Raw genomic sequence first — 22,135 nt, forward strand, 5'->3', positions numbered from 1 at the left:
ATCTTGATCACTTTATAGCACACATTTTCACATTATCACAGGAAACCCTCCCACCCAGGTAGGTATCACTCTGGATATTTCATAGAGAGAAACTGAGGCTCAGGCAGGGCACCCACCTATATCCACCTATCCCAAGGCAGGGCCCAAACTGAAACTCGGCTCTGTCTAGATCTGAAGTCCATGCTCTCTTTAGAACCACAAATGGACAAGGCAAAAGAAGGGTGAGGCCAGCTGGTCACTTGGCTATGAGGGCACACTCAACAGAAGAGATGGGAAAGGTGCCACAGTTTTTGAGGACATCCCAATGAAGATTAATTTTTACCAAATCACTTCATCTTCAAAGCAGAAGTCAGTAATATACATGACCAAAAACATGACCCACATAGAGCATACCCAATTCACGATTTCAAACTTGTCTGGATCAGTGTTAGTCCTGCACTAAAGAAAGCTTTTGAAAACACAGGAGTTGAGGATCAGGTTCCGGTGAGTGGCACCTGTACCCTCCCCAGCTCCTGGGGTCCTGGGAACCCGCACAATCTCAGAGCCTCAGCCCCCGGGGCAGATTGCACAGACATCAGAACAGGCCCCAGCAGCTTCAGTCCAGTGCAAATGAACACCCTCAGGTTCCACATTGACAATAAGTCAGAAGTCCTTGGGTCACGGTACCTCTGCTGGTGAGGACACAGGACCAGTTCTCTCTCTCTTTCTTTTTTTTGGGGGGGGGGTTAAACTTTTTTTTAAATTGTGGTAAAGTGTACATAACCAAATGTATCATTTTAGCCATTTTTAGGTGTACAGTTCTGTGGAATTTAAGCACATTCACAGTGTTGTGCAACCATCACCACCATCCATCTCCAGAACTTTTTCATCTTCCCCACCTGATACTCTGAACCCATTAAACAATAACTCCCCATTATAACCTCTTCCTTCCAGGCCCTGGCGACCACCTTCCACTTTGTCTCTATATATCTGACTTCTCCAGGCACCACATATAAGGACATTCATACAATATTTGTCCTTTCGTGACTGGCTTATTTCACTAAGCATGATGCCAGTTCTCTTTCGTTCCCAGTTAGTCTCCTTGAAGAAACACCCCTGAAATGCACATCCTTTAGATGAATTAAGAATGAATACATGAGAATTATGTTTTTCCCTTTTACTCATTGCTAAAAGGATAAGAAACACTGAGGGTGGCTGGGAAAGAAGAGAGGGAAAGCCGGCCGAGTCATCCCCAACATCACCGTGAAATCTCTACTTGTTTCTATTCATTCTCCCACGAACTTTTGCTTTATGCAAATGAAATGTTTAAAATCACATCACATGCAGATGTAGAGAATGGACTTGAGGACATGGGGAGGGGGAGGGGTAAGCTGGGACGAAGTGAGAGAGTGGCATTGACATATATACACTACCACATGTAAAATAGATAGCTAGTGGGAAGCAGCCGCATAGCACAGGGAGATCAGCTCGGTGCTTTGTGACCACCTAGAAGGGTGGGATAGGGAGGGTGGGAGGGAGACACAAGAGGGAGGAGATATGGGGATATATGTACACGTATAGCTGATTCACTTTGTTATACAGCAGAAACTAACACACCATTGTAAAGCAATTATACCCCAATAAAGACGTTAAAAAAAAAAAAAATCACATCACATTGGGTATCCTCCTTTGACCTAACCATCTATCAAAAAGATCTATCTGCAAGCATTTCAAAAGTTAGCTTTCAAGGTCAACACTAAGGAAAAGCAAATGTGATTTCATAAAAACGTGTATCCACCGAGCTCTCCTATGGAAGGAAATTGTTTCGGGCAAGATAGCACCACACTGTTTAATAGCTGGTGCTGCAGAAAGAAAGAAACACCTTTACAAATGTTCATACAAAAATCATTTAAATGTTAAGCAAAAATGTATATAGACTCTGAATGGGGCCATCCATCCCACTATTATCTCTCTCAATGGAAAACAGCACAATAGCATCTAATGAAAATCCTGTTTTCTTTACAAGAAATAAAGATAATAATGCCACAAATCAACACTCACCCCAGTCGTCTATCTTTATTGGTTTTTCTTGTAAGCCACATGTTCTCAGAACAAAAGGGGGAAAAAGACAAAATTCAATACAATGCCACATCTTATTTTTGCTTTTTATTTCTACTTGCAGCTTGTAAAATATACACATAACAGCACGATCTGGTACTAGTAAAGGAAAATGATTTAAGCTAAAATAAAACTCAAGTCAGCAGGAGATGGCTTTGATCGGGAGACCATTATACATTAAGTAGATGGAATGCAAGACTTCCTCTATTTATTTTAGTACAAATAACCTCAAGTCCTGGAAAAAAAGACATTTTTAGAAAACGACACTGACCCAATTGCTAAGTCTCATGAATAAGAGTGGTGAGTGTTACTTCTATTGCACCACTGCTCATACATTTTCTGCTCAAATCATTGCAATACGATTAATTCAAACACAGGGTTTTTTTTCCCCCTGAAATTCGGGATAATATATGGTTGAAGACATGGAGATACTGACCACAGCAATGGTATGCAACAAATCTACTGTTCACACTAAATGTACTGTCCCATTTAGGGAAAGCACCAATGCCAAGAAAAGAGTACCCTGACAAGGGGGACCCAAAAGCACCAATCACTGCAAATTCAAAGTCTAAATTCCCAGAACTAGAAGGAAGCCCCAGGGACCCCCAGCCCTAATTCTCCTAGCGCTCCACACTGGCTCCTTCCCTGGGTGCAGGGTTTTGGGGGCTATTCCATCTATATCTGCAGCTTCTTTTAACCCTCTTCTCAGTTAAGTCCTACTGTATCTTTCTGGGAGTTGCCCCAAGCATAAAAAATCAGCAGCACAGGATAGGGGCCTCCTCCCATCCCTGAAAACTGAACCAACACTCTTTTACTCTGAATTATCCTATCTATACAAATATTCTTTCAAAAAGACTCATCCAGGGCTCTCCCTCAAATGAAAATTTTCAGTGAGCTCACCCGACCTAGTCCATTTCCTGGCCTCTGTGCCAAACTACAACCAGAAAGATGATCAGAGAATAAAACTCTTCACAAAGACAGACCTAGTCCATCAGCTCTGACCTCAGGTAGGACCAAAACTAAACACACCTCAACAGAAAAAAAATCTAAAAGCCAATATTTTTTTAAGTTGGGCTCAAGATTCCAAAATGTCAGCAAAATCCCAGGACAGGCTTAACCAAGTCTGACCCCAAGTTTATTTTTCTCATACCTAATGCTCAGCCTTAGCAACTCCAGCTGGTCACTCCTCTCTCCCTCCGTCCACTTAGAGTCAGCTGGCCTCCAAGACAATGTCTAGATACCCGAAAGAAGATGAAGTCATAATTTGAACAATTCAAGTCAAAAACCAGTCTCCATTAGCCAGCTCCTCTCCTAAATGCACCAAACGAGCAATGATCTCTCAGGCTCGAAATGCCATTTATCTTTGGACCCAAGCCAGTGGGACTGATCAACTGATCAGGCATGAGGAAAACCAATAAAAGAAATGCTGTCCCCACTGAAGATCCTGCAGTCCTCCACAATGATGAGAAAACACTGAAGGGTGAGCAGAGAAGTCTGTGTCATGTGAAACGTTCTCTCAGGGGCATGCAAAGCAGAACTTTTAGAGCTGGCTGTCCAAGGTGTGCGCCAAGAAACACCAGTTCAGAAGAGACTGTGCAAGATGCACCCACAGGCCAATGCTGGGTTAAAGGAAGTTAACAAACTTCTTTTCAGCAGGACTTCTTAAATATGCTGATGGAGAGTAGGTATACACAATTTTCTGAATTTAATGGCAGAAACCTTTATTCACAATATATTTCCAATCACTCAGGTTTCCAATCACTTTGAGAAACACTGCTTTAGAGGACCTGGAAGCAAGCCTAGAGCCGAAGCCTGGATGACCGATGACCAGGCACAATAATAATGTGATATCAATCCAGTTTTCAGGACTATAGGATCATAAGGGCTCCTTAAGGAGCTTTTTTCGTTTGGGGGCGGGGGCGTATTCCTTGAGTATCTTTTTTTTTATTAAAGTATAGTTGATTCACAATGCTGTGCTAGTTTCAGGTATACAACAAAGTGATTCAATTATGTGTGTGTGTGTGTGTGTGTGTGTATTCTTTTTCAGATTCTTCTCCATTATAGGTTATTACAAGATACTGAATATACTTCCCTTTGCTATACAGTAGGTCCCTGTTGTTTATCTGTTTTATATATAGTAGTGTGTATCTGCTAATCCAAAATTCCTAACTTATCATCCCTGTCACCAAGAGATGTTTTAAAGTGAGGCCCTCTGTACCATTCTCCTGGCCTAAAATTGCTCCTCTCCATGATCTTGACATGGCCATCACTTACTGCCACTAGGGACACAGCTTAATAGTCACATACTAGGACCACTTGATCTAAAGGAGCCCACTAGGCACTTTGCGTCACATCACCCGTCTCTATTTCTTCACAGACCCCCCCACAGAGACAGCAGAGAGAGTTTTAATCATCGCCATGCCCCTCGAACCCACTGGCACATAGTAAGTGCTTAATAAACATTTCCAGAATGAATAAGGAAATGAAGTATTCTGGCTATCCCTCCCTCTGGCTTGGAGAAATGATTAAACATCTGGTTATACTTAATTTCAGTTCAATATGATTTATTATTTCAAATAAAGGGGCCATGCTTATGCTGTGGCTAAATTAAATGACATCTGCATTTCCTGTGAACATATATTTTCATCCTGAGCCACTATAAGAAAACAATGTATTTTGATTCACTCCAGAAACAATAATGGGTTTAAAGGTAGCCCCTCCCCAAAACTTCTCTAGAATCTGGACACAAAAACCACAAAGTTAATCGGCTTATGTTAACTCATACCGACCCCATTAACATCATACTATAAGCCTATACCATCATATCTGGGGATAAACTCTCAGGAAAACTAGCTGCTGAAAATGTCCTGGGGCATATTTATCAAAGCCTCGAACGATAACATTCTTGTTCATTCACATACTCATTCTTTGACAAATGTTAATCAAGCACCCAGGACTTCCAAAACACTGGGAACACAAAGATGAAGAAGCCACAGTGCTGTCCCTCCAGGGCTTACAGACTAGAAAAGGAGCCAGGGAAGTAAATGGTTACAATTCTGAGTGCTAACAAAAGTGGGATGTAAGTGGGTGTGAGGGAGCTCACCATGGGAGCGAGAAGAACCAGTCACCCTCTCCTGGGTGACCATGTTCCAAGTGCAGTCCCCAAACGAGCAGAATCAGCATCTCCTGGGAAATCATTAAAGTGCAAGCTTTCATCAGGCTACAGACACCACAGGCCTATGGGATCAGAAGCCCTGGGGTGGGGCCAGCCGTGTGTGTTTTAACGAGCCCTCAGGTCATCCTGCTTCACACTGAGGTGGGTGATGATTAAGCTACTTCCTGCAAGGAGGAAGGAAAGTCAAGCAGGTAAAGAGCACACAGATGGCAGGGATGGTTGCAGGCGATGGGAATAGGATAAAAGGCCAGAGAAAACTGTCGTGTTGTAAATACCGTGAGGCCTGAGCTCAGAGCACGAGATGCAGAGCAAGCAGGCCATGAGGGGCTCAGATGCGGTGCCAAGGAGCTGGGCTTCCTCCTGAGGGCGTTGAGGAGCCCCTGCGGGTGGGGTGGGCGTGCCCAGGCCTGCAGATCTCAAGAGATGACCTCGGAGACCCTGTTGAGAACAGGGAGAGGCCCTGGAGGAGGAGCTGCAGCCTCCTAGGTGAGAGGCAAGAGCGGTGGGAAGGAAGTGGAGGCACACTTCGGAGCTGGGAGTCAGGGGCGCCTTACGCAGCGGCAGAGAAGGAAGGGCCAGGTGTGCGGTGGGATAGATGGAGCATCCCTTCTCCTGGGAAGCTTGCCTGACACACACCCCACACCCAGGCAGAGCAGATGCTGATCTGGGAAGCACACATAGCATTTTACCGTAGCTAGTTCTTTAGCTGTCAGAGGCAGTGGCCATCCCAGTCAGTTTCCATGCGCATCGTTTGGAACAGCGCCCAGCACTTGGAAAGCCAAACTGATTGAATGGAGCTGGACAAGCCGAGAGGCCACTGAGAGGCCACTGCTCTCATTTAGGGAGAGAGGACAGTGTCATGGGGAAGGAAATTAGAAACCTATATCAACTGAACTTAATTTTTCTCTAGTCTGTTGATACCATTCAAAACACTGAATGAAAACCTTTACAAGTCAATCACGTTAAAAAAATTCAACAGTAAATTTGATCTGTTGTGTGGAGTCCACAAGCTCACCTTCCAGCTGAAAGTCAGAAAGGACTCATGGTTTGAGCGCATGTGCAAGTGAAAATATGACACTGCTCTAGGCCACAGAGAGACTGCCACCTAATCGAGATAACAAGTCTGCTTTCTTTTGTTTTCAGAACAACTCTGCAAAGCCCAGAGGTAGAGGACAGAGACATTTCAAATCCCTCTGAGACAGACTGAGCCTTTACTTTGATTTTCAGAAATGATTTTCAGCAGGCAGATAATGCTGTGACCCAATTACAGGGTATTTTGGAAATAGCAGGCACCTAACTTGGGGGTGGAGCTGGTGGGCGTAGAGGGAAGAGTTACTAAGCAGACGGTACCACCTGCCTCTCAATCCTGCATGGAATTTTATAAAGAAGGGAGCTGTGACCATCAGGAAGTAATGCAACATCTCCCTTGACCTTCTTCCCGTTTTCTCACCATTCCCAAAATAGACAGAGCTAAGGAAAACCATAAATATATTTCTCAGCCCTCTAGGGGGAAGGTTCATTAAAGGCATAAATTTGGGTCCCTGGGGGAAAAAAATGGATGAAAGACAAAGGAAAGTCCTAGAATCAAGAGGTGGTAACAGTGGAAAATAAAACCCATGGACAAAAAGGAACCAGAGAAACAAAAACAATGGTCAATTCTTACCCCAAAGCATACTGAGAGGCGGTGCCATAAGCTCAGCTGTCCTGGATTCTCCAAACTCAAGCTCTTCAGAGACAAAAGTTAAAGTTTTTGCTTAAAACTAAAAATAATAATAGCTGTTAAGGTCTTACTTTATGCCAAGTATTGTTTTTTTGTTTGTTTTGCGTTTTTTTTGTTGTTTTTTTTTGGCTTACCCTGACCAGGGATTGAATCTGGGCCACAGCAGTGAAAGCACCGAAATCCTAACCACTAGACCACCAGGGAACTCCCCCAAGTACTGTCATAAGCCCTTATCATACTTTACCTCACAAAATCCTCATAACTACCACATTATAAGGAAACTGAGGCACTGTGTAATTCTGTTGTCCAAGTGTAACTGTGGTGTCTGAGATCACATGGCTATGAAATTGCAGAGCAGTGCCGGAATCCTAAAAATCTGGCTGGTAACCACCAAATTTCAACTGCCTTCCCATAGGGCTGTCCTGTGCACACACTGCAAGATATTTAGTAGCATCCTTGGCCTCCACGCACTTGATGCCAGCAGTACTTCTTCCACAATCATGACAATCAAAAATGTTTCCAGGGAGTACTGCCAAATGTTCCCCAGAGGGCAAAACTGCCCCCTCTGAGAACCACAGCTACAGAAAGGCCAAATCTCTAGGCCTTTATAGAAGCAGTGGCAAATCCTAGGTGTTGGATAGAAGAAGCAGGCTACAACACTTCCACTAAGCCAAAGAAAAATGGAAAAGGAGACAGCTGAAGGGTTTTCTGTAGCGGGTTCTGCCACAGTCCTTTGCCACGGCTCCTATAAGGCCTGTAAGGCCTCCCTACTCTCCCCTCCCTCAGAGTCTCACACACATGCCTCTACTGAAGCACCTTATATTGACACTCTGGTACATTCCCTTCTGTCTTCCTGAACTTCCCACTGTACCTGGCACCAAGTATGTGTTCAATAAACATTTGCTGAACAAAGGCATGGACAAACGAAGCCGAAGTTTCTGAGTGTACCCAAATGAATGCATGTCTGTCTGCACTAGTGATCTGGAAAAGGTATAAAAAAATAAAGTTTGGTTATCGGGGAGGATAAGAGGCTCTGCTCAGGATGCAAGGTTGAATCAGTGTTTCCCGAAGTATCTACGCCCCTCTGAGATCACTGTGAGTCCAGGTCATGCCTCAGTTCTACTCAAAAATTCAGTTTTATTTGTTCACTCAAGAATGAATCAACTCAAGAAACCTAACTCGTAATGAAATTCTATTTATTCATAACTTCCACTGATACAGAGTACTGCCCAGCAAATCAAGACACTCAATGTGGCAGGTCTGCTGGCTGACTCTATAGCCCAGGACAAAGGTCTACTTGGGAAACCAAGTGAAGATCAGAAGGTAAGAACAAAGCCATCAAGCAGGAGCCTGATGCTCCCAGAAAGGGGTACCCACCATCCTCTCTCTAGCAGCCAGAAGTCTCAAGTGAGCCTCAGAGTTGCTGGAGAGGCCCTGAAATCCTCAGGTCAACTTTCTGAAGTTATCAAAGGCCTCTGTCACCCCAACACTGCCTCATGATTGGCATGTGACAACTAATCAGATTCTGGTGTATTTTATTTACAATAGAAATATCCTAAACTGGAATCTGCCCAGAGAGATTCAACACAGCAACCCTTAGTTTCAGACATATTTAGAAATTATATTTGGATTTTCCAACTATTCAATTTGTGTTCAGACGAAAGAAATGCACATGGGGGCCATAATCTGGAGGCAACAGCTCCACCACTAAGCATGCAGGTTTAGGTTAACGGGATCTTGAAAATGGACAAAAGGAGAAATTTTCACCTTCTCCCCAAGGCTGAATCTAGGAAAGTTTCATGTTGTGGTGGAAATAATAATACAGGCTTTGTTTAGGGCCTGGGTGAGTGCTTTAATGTTTCTGAACCAGAGTTTCATCACCTATAAAAAGGGAAAAAAGAAGAGGGTACCCCAAAAGACAAAGTGAAATGTTTCCCGTATAGCACCAGGCAGAGGTGGCCCTTAATTAATAAATGTTATTTCTTCACCCTAGCAGCTCCTCAGCAAACCATAGACTCCTCTGTGTTGATTACAGTTCCAAGGCAAGCATCACTGTTCACTGTGTAGCCTTTAGTGAGAAGGACCTCAGTTTCCTTATCTCTAAAATAGGAATAGCACTACAGTATTTTGTAAGAATTAAATAGGGCAACATCTGTAAAGCTCTTTGCACGAAGAGATCCACAATATTAATAATATATTATTATTACAACCAGTGAGATCCACATATTACTAAGCACAGATTTTTAAAGTATTATCTGAAAATACATTCCCTATTTCCTTAAGCTACTATTTAAAACTCAAAAATAATTTGGGGGCTTCCCTGGTGGCGCAGTGGTTGAGAGTCCGCCTGTCAATGCAAGGGACACGGGTTTGTGTCCCAGTCCGGGAAGATCCCACATGCCGCGGAGCGGCTGGGCCCGTGAGCCATGGCTGCTGAGCTTGCGCGTCTGGAGCCTGTGCTCCTCAACGGGAGAGGCCACAACAGTGAGAGGCCTGCGTACCGCAAAAAAAAAAAAAAATAATAATAATAATAATAATTTTTTTTTTCTTCTCCTCCCACCCACTAACAGCAACTCAAACTAAAGGTGAATAATACCAATTCCATGAGCAAATTATTCTTAAACTTCCTCTAGTGACTTATCAAGGCTCACCCTGGAGGGCATGGCACTACAGAGATCCAAAGCAAGCCGGCTATAACACAACTCCCGGTTCTATGGCTGTAACTCCATCAGCATTTCCTAGAATCACCAATCCTGAATTGCTAAAGCATGCTGTTTGGGCAAAAAGAAGCCTGTATGCAAAGAAACAAAAAACCAAGATGTGTCATTTTGCAGTCCAGCCTGCAAAAATTCACATTTCAGTCCCTTGTCCTTTCTGCTCTCTCAGAACCTCATCTTTCATCTTGGCGTTTTCCTTGTCATTCTTGGGCTATAATTCAAAAATACTCGCTGGTTCCCAGAGCACTTTCAAAATTAGCTTCTTCTCAGCTCCTAGGACCTTGGGTCTGTACCAGTGACTCCACATTCCTGGAAGGCCTGGAGGCGCCATCAGCCCACCCAGAAGCTCCAGTTTGGCCTGGCCTCCACTATTCAACTTGATCCTGAGGGCAGAGCTCTCTACATCTCAGGCCCAGATTCCCAGACTTATCAATTTCATGGACCATTAAGCTGCCAAATAAAAATATTCCCATCAATTTGTAAAAGAAATCTTACCCCCATATCCGAATGATATAATCTCAGAGAAAAGGACACATCTAATCTGAACACACTTATGAAATATTCACTACACTGCCATCATCATCACTTGGATAAGGAGAGTGGAAACCTCACCAACAGACAACAGCCCTAGCACTGTGACGTGCACATAGTAGACACTCAGTTACTTTCATATTGTGTAGAAACTAAGCTCTGATTCATAGGGCAGCGATTTGGGAAACGCTGCATTCCATACCACCGGTAATGCCAAGTCTTCCTTCTTCAACAACAGCATTTCCCTTCACTCTCTGGAGCTCTGCAAGTTCTCCCCAACCTTGTCCTCCAAAGCACACACTTCTCCTAGCTCAGTTCCAAAAGTGCATTCGTTTTAGTCAACTTGAAAGGTAAAAATCAAAACAAACCATTCTGCCTCCTACTCCAAGCATTCCTGAAGCATACTTTCCAGGAGAGTTACACTGCAAAAACCTCAGTTATCGCCTAGCAGACAAAATTTTGCAAGATTTTCACAAGAGGCAAAGGATAGAATGGTTCGCTTTATTTACAATGACCAAATCATTCACAAACAATAAAGAAAAACCTTAATCCATAATTCCATACCATTCACTTTTCCCATGTTCTCTTTCCATAGCTGTCCATATGCATCTGCACATTTTATACACCAATAAGTGATACATTGTGACTTTTTTCCTGCTTGTAAAAGTAATGCCTGCCCTAGCATTTGTTCAATGCTTAGAAGACTAGGTAGGATCCAAATATTATGGAAATACGGTTATGTACAGAGGGAATGTCTCCTGTAACTCTACACCCAATAGCCTCTTACTTTAAACCGACCAAGCCTTCTTACTTCTTGCCAAGTTGTGATGACTTGACTTCCTAGCCTCCATGTCCTTCCTCTCTGCCAGCTCTCACCTGGTGTTCGCAGTTACTGCCCCGCTCCTACCACGGGCCCAGCAACACTGGAGCCTAGTTATGATCAGAAGCTCTAGACTTACTATTTATTATCACTTATTTAAACGCTGACACCTCTGGCTTCTCTTCACCTGCCTCACTTAAACGTTAATGAGGCTGAGTTTTGTGACCATCTTAAAAGCAGAGTACACTACAAACACCAGGTTTCCTTTGCTCTCTGCCCCATCATCATGGCTTGCCAAAAGAGAGGTTCACATAGCTGCATTCCGACAGCCATCACTCCTGCTATTACGGCAGCAGATCAATACAGCACCTGCTCAATACAGCGATGGTGCTAACATGAACTGATAATGATAATTTTATTCCAGAGACCAAGGGCTGCAATTCTGATCAACAGCTGAATCGACAGGACAGGGACATGGGAAAAGTTTGTCCAAATTTCACATGGGTAGGCCCCAGCAACCAAGGTACAGGGCAGCCTCCTCTACAGCCCCAGAGGAGACTTATTCCTTGGATTACCTGCATGCCCAAGAGCACAGTGTATCCTCAGAAGATGCTGTAAAACAGTTTCAAATATCTACGGCGCTCTACCCAAATCTAACCATTACCTTATCTCCTACCTAAACCTGGCAGCGCCACAAAGAGTTAATGTTATGACCACCATCCTTTGACAAATAAAAACCAGAACGGACATAGGAATTGGCCAAAAAAAGGAAAGGCATTCCACAAAGCAGGACAGGCCAGACTTAGTGAAACAAAATCGGCTTCATCCAAGGTTTTATCTATATAGTCCCCCTTTCCAAATGGATGCATCACAGGCCCCTGGACTGGGACATGAAGGCCCAACAGACACCCAGAGGGTGCTTTCTACTGTTATGCTCTCATTTTACAGATGGGAAAACTGAGATCCAAAGAAGTGAACTGACTTTCCCAAGGTCACACAGCAAATTTAAGTAGTGGATGACCCTGGCCTAGAAGGCAAGTCTTAGGAGTCCCTGGTTGGTGGTCTTTTCGTCAAATCCCACCAGACCCTTTATTATGGAGAATCTGTCACTCTGCCTTTGACAAACTATTTCAACCGAAAGAAACACCATCAACATCTATCAACATGCAGCATATGCACTAATAACACATAAAATTAAAATGGGTAATCTGGGCTTATCTTCCTTACACTAATTTGTTGGTAGTACAACATTGTTGAAAATAAATGAACATAAAACAGTTTTTAAACCTGGATGGAGGCTTCTTAAAAACATTCAAATCATTTTGAAGACATGCTGTTCCAATCAAATCTAATTCTAAATAACAAATATGTTATACAAGAGAATGCTTATTGAATAATAATGAAAACAGTTGAAGATAGTCTCATATAAAATAAAACTTTGAAGTTCTATTGCTGTACAAGCAAAAGACTGTCCACCTCCTCAGAGGGACTTTCTTGGGAAGCAGACATTTATGTCAAAGATGCTGACACATAAGATATGTAAGAAGCTCAATATCAGACTTGACACATAGTAAATAATGAACAAATGCTATTTTCCTCAACTTAGGATAGGAAAATAACCATCACCCACATAAGTAGTAATATCTTCTTACAATACTTTACTAAAAGTCTGTGCTGTGCCCCTGGAAAATTTAAGGGGTTATATCATCAGGGTATTGAATATTTTAAAAGCATAACTGAAGAAGGTATAGAGAGACAACATTCCATTTCTCTTAAAAGACAAATTTAGATATCCTGAAATGAGGGTAATCAACATATCACTGTTCTAGTACAATGGCAAGCCTTTCAGTATTAATTCCTACTGTAACAGAAAAGAGAGGAAAAAAAAAAAAAGAATTTGATGTTTGTTTTTGTTTCTCTGGCGGCAGAAAAAAAAAGTCATCAAAAAGTTGAAACATGACAAAAAGAGTTAAGTTTTAAAATATTTCATCTTTGTACACGTGGATTCTTGCACTATTTAGTAGACTTTTCCTAGATGATTCTGTAGTCAGTATTCTTATTACTGCAGTTAACTGTAAAAAGCCAGTCTTTCACACCTTAGCTCATCAAGTTTTTCCACTACCACTTTATAGAAGTTTCAGAAAAGGGGACCCTGCTGGCTCCCTGCAGACGAATTACTTAGTTAAAAGTATCCTTTTGAAGAGAGAATGAAAGAAGTAAACACCTTCCCTGGAAAAGGATCTCAACTTTAGAGTTCTTTCTCAAAGGCCCTGAGCAAATATCTAGACCAAGCCCAGCCTAGGAAGACCCTGAGTGATTTTTCGAGGTCATATAGTAAGCCGATGACCAAAGGACAGCTATAGAAACCTTGCATCTGTTTTCCCCAGGTGTTCTGACTACCGGACCAATGTACTCTACTGCCACCTGTGTTCTCTCAGCATTTCCCCCAGCGTGGACGTTCCTCATCCTCCTGACAAATGTCATCCTTTCAAAACAGTGCCCTTTCTAGGACTGTGCAAGTTACGATAAACAACTGTTGAACAAATAACTGCTTTCAAGCTACAAACTGAAAACACAACAAAGCGGCTTCACAAAGAAATCCCCCTTCCTGAAAGGCCATCTACCCGAATTCAGATATTCTTAATTATCATGGCCATTTAATTAAAGACAAGATTTGAAGTATAAATCCATGACAAGAAAAATAAACCAAAGACTTAAGAGAACCAAATCCATAATAACGGATCATGATGCCACTGTTTGCTTTTTAAATCGGTGAAATATTAAAACAAATGACAAACCAATGCCAACCTCACAAAGTTTCTTCATTTCTTGGAATTCAAACACCACTGCTGGCATCATTTTATGATAATCCTTTGAGTATTTTTCCTAAGTCATCAGGCGCAATGTAAAGCCAGTGACTGAGGGACTTCTAAAAAACCTGCGCCCAATCTTGTCTGAGCTTCCAACACTGACCTTATTCTCCTCTCAGTGTTGGTCCTCCCCAACCACTCAATCCATCCAAAACCGTCTGGGACAGTCCTGGCTCTAAACAGCGCTGAACTTGACTACAAAACGGCCACAACTCTAAATCTGATTTCTTCAATGTATGATTTTTTTAAATCCAGGTCCCACGCTCCTTCGGCCCTTGGCCCCTGACCCCTCAGTTCTAGACCTCTCCGCCGACATCAAGATCACCTTTCATTGTTTCTATGGGACTCCGCACCCCCTCCCTCCGCCCAGCAATCTTTTTCATCGCACAAATGTCATTTCTAGCGTTCAACCCTCCATTCCGCCCGGCGGGCAGCGGAGGGGATTTCAGGACCAGCTTCCCTGATTCGGTCCCCTTCGCACAGCCATTTTCTAGTTAAAACGCTCCCTGCCTCCGAGGGGGAAATGAACTTTTCCCCCTTTGAATCCCCTATAAGCCAGCTCGGTCTTCAACTCCCCGGCAGGAGCGCGCTGCCGCACGGGGAGAGCCCAGCCGCACAGCGGAGGCCGGTGCCAGGGCAAGGGGGTGTGCGCTCTTCCCCGCCGGCGCCCACCCTCACTTTTCCCCTCCGCAGCCCCCGCCCGGCGCAACCCCTCCAACCCTGTCTCCCCCGCCCCAGGCCCTGCAAAGCCCCGGCTGCCGATGGAAAGAGGGCGCCGAGAAGCCAGAGGGATGGAGTCAAGGAGTGAGCCCGCGGGCGCCGTACCACCCAGCCCTGCGGCGCGGGCGCAGGGCGCACGGGACTCCGCAGCAGACGCCCGCTGCAGATGCGGTGGCAGCTGCTGCAGCTGTGGCTGCGGCTGGGCCAGAGGCAGTGGCCGCGCAGCCCTCGGGGCCGGGAGGAGAGCAGCAGCCGCCCCGGCTACGCGCAGCCACTCGCCGCAAGCTGCTGCCGCTGCCCGGGTCTCTCACCAGTACTCCCGGGCCGCCCCAGGGTCGAGAGCAAAAGCAAGGAAGAAAGCAGGGCTCACCGGCAGTGCGCGCGGCGCTCGCCTCGGCTCCGGCGCCCGGCAGCTCTGCTCCAGTCTCGCCCTGCCAGGAGTGCCAGGATCAGCTGCGGGTACAGCGCACGAGCTTCCTACTTGAGACCAGGACTGGCTTTGGCCACTGAGCATGCCCAGTGCCGCTCCACGAGTCCCGCTCAGAGAGCGGCGCCGGCGATATTCCACTTCTCCGGGCTTTGGCGGCGGCTGCGCGGAGAGGCTGGAGGGGCCCAACCGGGCGGGGGCGGATCCCGAGAAAGGCGGGGCCGGGGGCGGGGGCCTGGAAGGAGGGGGCGGGCCGCGCTCCTAGAGCGACCCCTGCAGGCAGAGGCTTTGGGGCCTCTTGAACTCGCGCTCCCCTTATCATCTGAGAAGATGGCAGGGAGGAATGCGGGCCAGAGTGTCGAGACCCAAGGCGATGCATCCCGGTATGATAACCCCTCCATGAGGCTCGGCGTCTGTCTGCACCAAAAGGTAACCTTATCCCTGGCTAGTCTTTTCTCCCACATGTCTGCATTTCCTTATAATGGGAAAATATCCTCAGATGAGAGCTGCCCAGGCCCATCCAGCTGCAACTTGTAGGCGAGATCTTCTCCTTCCTTCTGTCTCCTTATCTAGAACCCCAGGCATATGCCACACACACACACACACACACACACACACACACACACACTATTTCTTGATGTGAAAATCACAGCAAGATTGCCTCAAGGAAGAAACACACCTGCAGGAGGGGGAAAACATAATTTCCTTTTCACCTCCAGGAATATTAACTAAATTTTAACCAATTTAAACAGACAAGCAAGATCCTGATAAGAATGGATACTCAATAGGTAGTAATCAGTGCTCGGCCCCGGACACTGTGAATAACGTCCCCAAAGCATCACTGGGGTTGCTCTTCACCGATGCGGTGGTCAAAGTTGAGCCTGCGTCAGAATCGCCTGGAGGGTTTTTGGAAACAGATTGCTGGACAGAGTCTCTGAATGGGTAGGTCTGTGGTGCGGCCCAAGCATCTGCACATCTAACAATTTTCCGGATGATGCTGGTGCTGCTGGTCTGAGGACCGCACTTTGAGAACCACTGCTCTACACACAGCCTTGCCCACTATCTCCTTCAGGAGGATTGTGCTAAAAGTAATTTAATAGTAACTACAAAGTAATGGCTCCTCCTCACTCATCCTCTTCCCCACACCTCCAGAATGCACTCCTTCCTCAAACAGCAAACTCACACCCCACCGGTCCTTATTCTTCATGAGAGGACTCGATGCGGTTGGGGCCGGCATTACGTTTTTCCTTCGACATCATGAATTTATTGAGGACCCACAAGATCTTATGGTTAGCCCGGGGGTAGCAGTGAATAAAAAAAAGCCTAGACCCCTGCTTTGATAGAGCTTAGTCCAGCGAGGTGGTCAGAAATCCATTAAATAATCACTCAAAAATGTCATTTCAAACATGAAGAGTGTTAGGAGGGAAATCTACTAGGTGTGTATAAAAGGGTGCATAATGGAACCCTGACACACACTCGAGTGGGGTTGGAAGGAATGAGTGGTAGGGGAAAGCTGCCTTGTGGAAGAGGGGTTTCTGGCATTTGCACCCCCCAAACCTCTGCCACGAACAATTTCCCTCAGACCAATCTGAAGGCCAACAATCACGTCACTCCTTCCGCAACGCAAAAACAATATTGCCACTGAGAAATCCCTATAAATCCATGAAAGTGCTCATCCTTGGGGCTGAGTCTCTGCACCCCAAGATCCGCCTATGGAGTTCGTGCACCGCGGATAGTTGGGGGCCACAGTTTAACCTACTTTGAGAAAATGCAGACTCTTAACTGTAACGCCTTTTAGTTCTAGCCTATGTCCTTCAGGCCTAGAGAGGCGAGGAAATTAGCCCAAGACCACCCCTCCCGTCAGCGGCAGAGACGGGACCCGCCACCAGCCTTACAGGCAGGTCCTCTTTCCGCAGGTACTCAATTCCCTCGGACTCCACAGCTCCCCAGGAGTCCGACCCTACCATCCCCACTCTCGGGGGTCCGGGGCGGTAAACGGCGCCCGCCCCTCCAGGATTGATCTCCTCGGGACCGGGAGGAAAACCCGCAGTGGAGTCCTTGGCGGCGGGGCGGGGCGGGGAGACGCGCGCAGGCGCAGTGGCCGCCAGGTTGGGCAGAGGAGGCGCCGAGCTCCACACCTGATGCAATCAGCCTTCCGGAAACGGGCCCCGCGGCCACGCTCACGCAGGAAACGCTCCTGCGCCCTCTGCCGGCCGCTGCGCCACCCGCCTGCCTACCGAGCCTCCTCGCCACTTGACTTCGCCCCGGGCAGAGGGCGACATTCGGCGACCCACAGGGGACCCGCAGGAGGAGTTGGGAAGTCACCGCCAGAAAAAGCAAAATCCCTGGCTGCCCCTAACAGTGACGTGGAAACGGCCACAGAACGTTCCGTGGCTGCAGGAGGAAATTCCCTTAATGATGTATTTCCAGAGAGGATGGGGTTGGGGGGAGCTTTTAATCTTCCTTGCTTGCTTGCTTGCTTGCTTGCTTCCTTCCTTCCTTCCTTCCTTCCTTCCTTCTTTCGCCTCCCGACACACATTTTCTTTCTCCCTCACGGAAAGGAACGTTTATAGTCAAAGCCGTTTTCAGGCAGTATGGAGAGGACTCCTGGGCCCCCTCCCTCTCCCCCCGCGTTGCTTCATAAGTAACAGCACGTTAGCTCTGCTGCCTAGAGCCTTCCACCACACATTTTACAAATAAGTCATTGGTTTCTTTGAACCTCATCATTTCGGTTTACAAAGAAAATCATTATTCGTTTCACCACATCATACAATTTTGATATCTATTGTGTGTGTTTTTTTTCCCGTCATGCTGACTCACCCATGAATTGTTTTCCAAGGAAATGAAATACTCCAAGAGCATGTTTATAAAAGCACGGAAGTAAAAATTACCTGTGTACGTCCTTTGAGACCAAAGGGGGAAAGACAAGGCAGATTCAAGGAATTTGAGTTGGAAGAATACTTAGGAGATCATTCTAGAATCAAGTCTGGATCAACTCTTAGATGCTGCAGAGGACCTGTGGCCCAAAGAGGTGAATGGCTTTTCCTTAACAGACAACTCAGCAGAAGTGGCACTTGAACACAGATTTCTTGACGTCCCAATCTAATGAAAAAATACATTCGTTATTTGCATAAACACTACACAGAGTGCAAGACTACATCACAGTGCTTTCAGTCCAAAGGTTACCAAGTACAAAATCGATGGCAACAAAAGAGATCCTATTACTTGTTCCTACTTCTGAAGTCATTAGTCTTTAAAGAGTACTTGATTTATCCAACCACTATACAACCTATCCAACTACTTATAAGATAATCAGAGACTAGGCATTAAATATCTTAATTACAGCGGTACAACATTCTTCAGAACTTCCAGACATCAAGAAATCTTTTGAGTCAACATTTAGAGCTTCTAATATTTTTGCTTGATCATGTGGTGTATGAACTGAGGTTAAACCAAGGGAATTTTAATGATCACAACAAAATATCAGGGTTAAGATTTTCCACTGTACTGATTTAAAGTACTTTATCAAAACAGAAATCAAAGTGAAATACAAAAATGACTACAAATAAGAATTTTCAGAACCCTACCCACCTTTTTATCTTGATGAATGTGCATTTCTTTTTTGGAATGTTCTAACATTTAGAGATCTGGGAGAATACCTTCACTTATGCAAAAACAGAGTCAAGTAAATGTCAAAACACAGAGGTGCAAAGTGCAAACATCACAATAAGGTACTATTTACAGAATAGCCCTGGCAGTCCAGTGGTTAGGACTCCACGCTTTAACTGCCAAGGGTGTGGGTTCAATCCCTGGTTGGGGAACTCAGATCTGCATGGTGCGGCAAAAGGAAGGAAAGGAAAAGGAAGGGAAGGGAAAAGAAAAGAAAAGATTGGAGTATTGTACTTACTCTCCTTCCAAAAATAAGACTTGGTAAAATTAATTTGTTGTCTGCAGTAGGAAAGAACCCCTTCCTAATTAATGAATTACAGTCCCCAAACTTAGGACCAATCTTAGCCACAGATATAAGGCAGATGATCAAATACCTAGTGATTTTTGGGGTTAACAACAAGGCCTCTCCTCTGATGGACTGTCTCCATGTCTGGCTGGTTTCTCTAGTTCTAAACTGTCCAATGTGATAGTCACTAGCCACATATGGTTTTTTTTTTTTTTTTTTTTTCGGTACTTGGGCCTCTCACTGCCGTGAACTCTCCCATTGCGGAGCACAGGCTCCGGACGCGCAGGCTCAGCGGCTATGGCCCACGGGCCCAGCCGCTCCGTGGCATGTGTGATCCTCCCGGACCGGGGCACGAACCCGTGTCCCCTGCATCAGCAGGCGGAATCCCAACCACTGTGCCACCAGGGAAGCCCCACATATGGTTTTTTAATTTATATTCATTATAATTAGAATTAAAATTTCAGTTCCTCAGTCATATTAGCCCCATTTCAAGTGTTCAATAGTCGTGTGGGCTAATGGCTACAATATTGGACAGTGCAAGTATAAAATACTTCCATCACTGCAGAAAATTTTATTGGACAGTGCTGCTCTAGTCCTTTATCCCAATAGTGTAAGACTTTAATCTCTCCTCATTCTTAATCATTTCCTACTCTGAAAGGAACCATGTTTTTAGCTCTATCTAGCTTTCCTCTGAGATTTAGTCCTATTTTTCCAAACTAAAATTGTTGTCAGAGTATAGAATACCATCATGGAAAGATACCAGCTTTGGAGTAAAACTTTATTTCACATCCCAGCTCTTTTATTTATCATCTGTGTGATCTTGGCAAGTTACTCAACCTCACTGAACCTTGATTTTCTTATCTACAAAATGGGAATCTTAATCTTTTCATCATCGGTTTGTTTAGGGTTAAATGAAATAACACATATAAATCTTCTGGTAGGCCTCACAGAGATTTCCTTCCTTCCATTCCTATTTCAGTTAATGATATCACCAATTACTCAGGTTTCCAAACTAGAAATCTCAGTCATCTTCAATTCTTCCTTCCTCCTTAACCACCTGCATCAAATTAGTCACCAAGCCCTGTTGCTTCCACCTCAGGGATGTTTCTCAAATCTGGGCCTTCCTCTCTGTCCCACTCCCACTGTCCTCACTGGCTTTTCATGCACTGTTTCAGTATCTTGCTGACTGACCTTAGGGACACTTATCACTCCCAGTCCAAGCACTTCCTCCGTGCTGCTGCCAGATGATCCTTCTAAAAAACGATGCTGATGATGTCACTCCCTTTCCTTAAGACTACTGATGACTTCCAGTTGCTAAAGGATAAAAACTACTAAACCTAAGGACCCACATGACCGCCCCACCCCCATTCCATTTCAAACCTATATTCGGACTCCTCTACTACCAGCTTCCCTTTCGGCCACCTGTTCCCCACCTCCACGCCCCCAGTACACCCCCTGCACTGACAACCAATGCTCCATGAGGCATTCCTGGAATAGGTAATGGCCTTTCTTGTCTCTGCCCTTGCACACACCCTTCTCAAGCTGAATTGACCCTTTTATGTATTCTGTACCTGGCAAAATCCTACTTATTCTTTCTTATTATCTCTAGTACAAAATCTTAGTCAACTCTCTTAGGAAAAAGTGATGACCAGCTCATCCGTGACAGATGCTGTGTTCGGGCTACCCAGGTTTAAATCCTAGCTACACCACCATGCCACTGGTGGTTCTGGAAAAGTGACTTACCCTCTCCAACCTCAGTTTCCTCATCTGAAAAAGTTGATAATCATAGTATGTACAACTCAGTGTTGTTGAAAGTATATACTGAGCTAATGCACATAAAGCTCATAATAATGCACCTGGCTCAGAGGTAAGCATTCAATATATATTACCTTAAAATTATTACTATTACAATTAATATTTATCTATTTTATCCTTTTGTCATTAGGTGGCTCTTTTTACATTTTAATTCAATTTTTTACTTTCAAGGATATTTATATTTTACATTTATATTTGATTTTACATTAAATAAAAAGTGTTTTATTACAGAAGTAACTGATATTCATTGAACACAATTTTGGAAACACTGATAACAAACAAAAAAGATGAAATTCTCTATTATTTGAGACACTTCTTGGTTGCAAACAAAAGGAACCCTCTGTAGTTAATTTATCCAGAAAAAATTACTGGAGGGTTGTCAAGTAGCCCACTGTATCAATATATAGATGGAGAATTGGTTCAGAAAAGGGTCAGGATCTATGGAAGCTGGCAGCAAATAACACAGACCAGACTATGGCATACTATGTCACCAATTGCCCCACTCCACTGGTCACTTGCTGTGGCCACTATTCCTTTACCTTGGCAACTTAGCATCACAGTCTCCCTATTCAAGTTCACAGGTGGAAATATCTAAGGTCACACGCCCATGCCTCAGCAGCCAGGAGGCAGAGAGAGGGAACGTTTGCCTCCCTTCAGATTCCCTATTGGGAGGTAGGGCCTCCCACAACCCAAATTCATACAATAGGGGCTTCACCAAAAATGGAAAGAGGGCCTTATCCCCTCCCCAACTCTCCCACCCCCTGATGTGTTACCCATGCTTGATCACTCACTGGCAAACATCATGTACTTCCATGCTTTTGTGCCTTTGCTTATGCTATTAACTTTATTTTTGTTTTGTTTTGTTTTGTTTTTGCAGTACATGGGCCTCTCTCTGTTGGGGCCTCTCCCGTTGTGGAGCACAGGCTCTGGACGCACAGGCTCAGCAGCCATGGCTCACGGTCTTAGCCGCTCCGCGGCATATGGGATCTTCCCGGACCGGGGCACGAACCCATGTCCCCTGCATTGGCAGGCCAACTCTCAACCACTGCGCCACCAGGGAAGCCCTGCTATTTACTTTAGACTCCCTGCTTTATCCATTCACCTTCTTCACTTTTCAAAATCATACTCCTTCTTTAAAGACCAAGATTCCTCCTTCAATGTACTACACATGTTATGAAACTGAGCAGGACACGGCAGGGCCCTCCCAGGTATAAAAGCCCCTCTGAGTCACCTGTTTCTTGTTTATAGAAAAAAGCTTTAGTCTCCTAGGCCTTCCCTGAGTTCCAAA

General features: G+C 44.9%; 1 protein-coding gene across 18 annotated transcripts in view; it reads right to left on the reverse strand.

The window, feature by feature from the left end:
* Positions 1-15,212, reverse strand: part of APBB2 (amyloid beta precursor protein binding family B member 2) — a 389,233-nt gene extending 374,021 nt beyond the window's left edge. For all 18 annotated transcript variants that reach the window (XM_082637315.1, XM_082637301.1, XM_082637312.1 and 15 more), the window contains exon 1: positions 15,021-15,212. The gene's annotated coding sequence lies outside the window, so the exon portion shown is untranslated. The remainder of the gene's footprint in view (positions 1-15,020) is intronic.
* Positions 15,213-22,135: the final 6,923 nt, after the last annotated feature.

This window comes from Mesoplodon mirus (assembly GCF_964341445.2).
Source record: "Mesoplodon mirus genome assembly, chromosome: 2".
NCBI lineage: Eukaryota > Metazoa > Chordata > Mammalia > Artiodactyla > Ziphiidae > Mesoplodon > Mesoplodon mirus.